The sequence below is a fragment of the Choristoneura fumiferana genome, chromosome 13, assembly GCF_025370935.1.
Source record: "Choristoneura fumiferana chromosome 13, NRCan_CFum_1, whole genome shotgun sequence".
NCBI classification, from domain to species: domain Eukaryota; kingdom Metazoa; phylum Arthropoda; class Insecta; order Lepidoptera; family Tortricidae; genus Choristoneura; species Choristoneura fumiferana.
The window spans coordinates 16475782-16481522 of record NC_133484.1 but is presented as its reverse complement, the minus strand read 5'-3'; positions in this window follow the sequence as shown (position 1 = coordinate 16481522).

The window sequence follows — 5741 nt, the reverse complement described above, 5'->3', positions numbered from 1 at the left end:
ATAGAGTTTCTACATCCAGAGACAGATAAGACAAACGTATAAGCTAATAGTACAGAGGTAGCCTGGGATTAAGGCAGTTGTCTCACCGCCGGCAAAGAAACGACTGGTAATCGTCTTTTCTCGCTCAAGAAGCGAACAAAAGATATAAGATCCTGCGTGAGTAAAAGAGACTCATATATTCATATAAAACTATAAAACTAGCTCAGCGAATGTTAGCTTGGCGGCCGCTCTGCTCGAACGAGTGGAGCCGAGTAATCACCTGTCGCACGCGAACATTCGCTTACAGCCGAGCGACAAAACTACACTCGCTTCTCGCTGCTCGCCCACTCGTTTCTACGAGTAGTTACTCGCTCGACTCGCTTTTCGCTCGTCTTCGGCGGTGGGACAAGTGCCTAAGTTAGTATAGGAGGTAGCAGGCATCTAAATGTATACCTACATTGACATGCAATAATATAACACTTTCCATACAATATTTCACACAATTTTTCATTTTACTTTTCGTAATACTTCTTCATTAAAACATCTAGTCCGGATTCATCAGAATACGGCTGCTGCATGAAGGCATAAGACAAGCTAGTAGCCTATAAATTCAAAAACATATGCATTAAAAAAGGCCTATAGGATAAGATATCTGAGGCACGGTAGTGCCCCGCCGAGTCAAGCAAAAAAAACAAAGCCACGGCCGTACTTCTCTCGAAGCCATTCAGGTATCTTATTCTAGTAAAGTTCCAGGTCTTTACGACTGCTGAAGAAGCAAAACCATACTACAAGGTAAGTCATTATATTAGGTACAGTCGAGTTTAGAAACTGATAAGCATAAATTTGATCAAAAATATCTGAACACGCTTCTACGCCGTTAACAATAGGGTCGTGTTCAGATATTTATGATCAAATTTTTGCTCACAAGTTTATGAACTTGACTGTAACACTATCAATACTTCGATTGAAAAAATAACATAATTTAGGGCAATTTACAGGCCCAATCTAAGCAAATCCTGTACTTAATTTCAATACATAGACCAAAGATTTATTTTCCTAAGTTCAGCCTATAATTCGTCACTTAAGTTCATGAAATAAATTAATACAGAATTCTAGTTAAAAAAAACTTCTTGTTCTTCTTCTTCTGAAAGTGCCTCTCCACTATCGGAGGTTGGCCGTTAGCTCCAAAAATCTTCCCCTATCTTGAGCCACCCGGAACAGCTGCTCAGCACTGCTGGACCGGTCCACACAATGGGCGGGGCCGAGCAGCCACAGAAGTAGAGGGCGCCCTAGAGAGAGGTGGGTGGACGATACGTAGTGTCGCTGGAAAAAACTGGACAAGGAAAGCAGAGGACAGGAAAGCATGGGACAACTGGAGGAGGCCAATACCCGGAAAGGAGCCTTGACTCAAAAGCTAGATTAATATAATTTAGAATATAGGTTTTTTTTACAGTGTATAATTAAGGAAATAAAGGCTTATTATTATTATTATTTATTAGAGGATCCGAAGTAAGATCGACCTTCACCGACTTACTAACCGAAAAAATAAAATATTAAATAGGTAAATTAAGTTTCTGAACAAAATCCATATAGGTTGCCAAAAAAAGTTCATGAATATAATAAATTGTAAAAACTAATTATCTTTTCAAATTTAACGAGCTTGCCAAACGAACTAAACGCCAATGGAGAGTATAAAATATAATGCAACATGTAACACCACACCAACAACACATAATAATTGGTTTTGTTCTATTTGATAAAATATCTATCTAATACCTTTAAACGATCACGATATATATATAATCAGAATCTTGGAAACGACTCCAACGATTTCGATGAAATTTAGTATGTGGGGGTTTTCGGGGATGACAAATCGATCTAGTTGGTTTTATCTCTGGGAAAACGCTTATTATCGAGTTTTAGCGCGAGCAAAGCTCGGTCGCCCAGGTACTAATGTGTATCCGGTTAACAAATCGGCGAAGGTCGATCTTACATCGGATGTTGGACCATAAGATAAAATAAAAAATCTACCTTAAAACATAATCGAGATCAAAAAATTTCAGACTTCAATTTAATATTAGCAGGATCAATAATATACGTATTATTACTACAGATAATTCCTTGTTATTTGAATGACTACTGAACCCTATTCTGCTTAGCCTCGCTCAAACGGTCGTGTTTTTAATAATACCCACATACACACGGCGTGATGGATGTATGCCATTAATTGTTATGAAGTCACAAAGAAAATGATGAATTGATGTGTTCTAGCGAAAGGATTTACCCGTAAAATTGCGTTACAAACTTTTGTATAAACATACATAAAAATATACATGCTTTATTGATGATGAAATACACATAAAACAACAAAGACAAGTTAATACGTTTATTTATAATTTAGCAACTATACATAAAACACATGAAATTAACAGTTAAAAAAAGAAGACAAAACTTGTTCAAAAGTGGAAGTTTTTTTGGCAGATGATAATGATGAGCATTCATATTCTGCCCATATTAATATTTTACCAGAGGATTGCAGAAGTCTTTCCAGCCTAGAGAGATAACATTATTTGCCTCTTCTTCCAACTAGTTACACTCTCGATAAAGTAGATGTGGTCGTTGGTTGAAGATTGGTTGCAAAACTTCAGAATGACTTATAGTCAAAATACCACAAACGGGACTTATCACGTTAATGACAAACAAGAAAAAAGTTTTTGGTAAACATTTCATTTTTAATAACTACAAGCTTTTTTTGCTGACTGTACTTTTTGTTGACTGTATTTTGTATTGTCGCCCAAACTACATTTGCATACCAAATTTCAAGTCGATGCCATTAACTGTTGAGGAGTTCCGTCCTGTGGAGACGATCCTGGCCGGACTATAGGATGTCACTGCCATATTATTGTATTGTCACGCAATTTACATAAGTAACATACCAAATTTCAAGTCAATCCAACTACTGTAAGGCAGTCAAATTTAACTTGCAAGATTTGATTACAGACAGACAGACAACGGGACAAATAAAAATGACCAAGTGCGGGTAGTTCGAGATACGAGTGCCGATACTTTTTGTGATCAAGTGCGGGTAGTTTGAAGGACTCGCGCTGCTAGGCAGACTTGGCACTGTACACTTCAGTCTACTGGTGCCCACGGCCACTGCAATGTGGTAAAAACGTCAGGGTAAATATTACTCGTGTGTTTTAGCGTGATAAGTCCCGTTTGTGGTAATTTGACTATTAGTGAAGATCACGAAAGTTTAAAACGTTATTTCATGATGGATAACTTTCTTCGGAAAATAGTGTGGTGGTTTCCACTTGGTTCGGAGTTCGCAGTTGGCAATAGAAAGAACCGCTGTCTCCTAGCCATCATCATCATCATCATCATATCAGCCACATGTTAGACATAGACCTACCCAGAAACCTCCAGTTACTTCGGTTGGAAGCAGTCTACATTCACCGTGAACCCGCGGGAACCAGTCATCCTCTCCATTCGAGAAATTTTCGGCCCCAACAGTCATCTATTCTGCATGCTATATAATGGCCTGCATATTGCCACTTCAACGAGCTAATGCGCTTGGCGAATTGGTGAATCTTTCTACGTATCTCCTCAATAATGAAAAACGCTCGTGTGAACCCTACAAAAAACAAGACGAAAAATAATATAAGCATTAAAGCAAAGTGAACTCATTTCAAACAAAGCAGTTGGCTATAAATAAAATCATTCCGCACGCTCACAAAGCAATATTCAATGGTTATTTAATAGTTCTGCGAAAATCTTGGGACGATATTTATATGTATATTTTATCTCCAGACACAAAGCTTTGGGATAATAACGTAACCTTTTGTGGCATATGACATATTTTCCCTTTTAACATGTATACCCAAGAGGCCGATGTTTGTTTTGGAAATTATATCGCTCCAGGGAACTTTCTTCGAGCTTTTTCACGTATGATGGACATACGCTTTGATGTCTAAGAAGATAAACATACTAACAGTGGTTTAATCATAGAATCGAAATTTCCCATAAGTATTTTGTCACCGCGCGTTTGCTCTTTATACTCGTAGAATCACAAACATCAAAAATTCAATATCGAGATCTTAATGAGTATCTAGCTTTGTAAATAATTCTGAAATGTATGTATAGAACTTTATTATAGGGAGCGAAATTCTCCAGCAAAGTTTAAACTTAATTTTGATTGTTCTTGTACGACAGTATTTTTATCTTTTTTTTTTTTATTTGACTGGATGGCAAACAAGCAAGTGGGTCTCCTGATGGTAAGAGATCACCACCGCCCATAGACACCTGCAATACCAGGGGGATTGCAGATGCGTTGCCAACCTAGAGGCCTAAGATGGGATACCTCAAGTGCCAGTAATTTCACCGGCTGTCTTACTCTCCACACCGAAACACAACAGTGCAAGCACTGCTGCTTCACGGCAGGATTAGCGAGCAAGATGGTGGTAGCGATCCGGGCGGACCTTGCACAAGGTCCTACCACCTGCAAACCACCAGCTATTGCTGCTGTGGCTGCAATAGCTGTAAATATTTTGGCTAGAAAAATACATCGACAAATAACTGATAAAGCAGTCGCCCGGCTGTTCTGTTAATATTAATACGAATCACATTTGTCAATAAGAGTTTCGTTTGTTTAATATTTCTTTTTTCGACTTTTAAGAAAAGCACTATATTTATTAAATGACTATCTTTTAAGCCTAGTGAATAATGTGCATTTTTGCATGTGTTGAAACGGCGATGGTTATATAGTAAATATACATGTGGTGTAGTGGGCGGAATACTTAACAAGATAAATAAGGGTGACATGCCCTCTGTTTTCCTAGTGTGTCCATCGCCATCATACAGGCTTAGCCCATTACACCAGCTTTGCGGCCTGTGGTCGTAATTTCGTTTTCTTTTCAAAGCACCCTAATGTATCCTACACGTAATATTTTATTCAGGCGAGCCTTAACAACTGACCAAGATTATACGACAGTCGGCACGGCGAGCGATTTCTCGATCCATTGCGGCATCGATACACTTGACCCTCAGCAGTTAATTTGCAACACACGCAGTGTATGTAGAAAATTGCGCGTTGTCGTTGGTAAATAGTGATACGAAAAGTTGGATGTCAGGATGTCAGAGTTTTTTCTTGAGATAATAAAACATGAATTGTTTACTTGAGTTCAGACGTCGATGAGATCTTAAGATAACACGGAGGATACAGGCCGCCTTCCAACCGAAGCAACTCAAGGTTTATGGGGAGGCCTATGTCCACAGTGGATGTACTACGGCTGCAGATATGATGGTGACAATATTCATCATCCCAGCCTATATACGTCTACTGCTGGGCACATGCCTCCTCATCAGAACAAAAGAGGGCTTGAGGCCATAGTTCCCACGCGGCACAGTGCGAATTGGGAACTTCACACGCCCATTGAATTGCTTCCGCAGGTAGGTTTCCTCACGATTTTTTTCCTTCACCGCAAAGCTCGTGGCAAATTTCAAATGTAATTCCGCACATGAATTTCGAAAACTCAGTGTTGCGAGCCGGGGTTTGAACCCATGATCCTCTGCTTGAGAGGCGATAGTCAAACCACTAGGCCACCACGGCTTTTCCACTAGGTCACCACGGCTTTTCCACTAGGCCACCACGGCTTTTCCACTAGGCCACCACGGCTTTTCCACGAGGCCACCACGGCTTTTCCACTAGGCCACCACGGCTTTTCCACTGGCCACCACGGGCTTTTCCACTAGGCCACCACGGC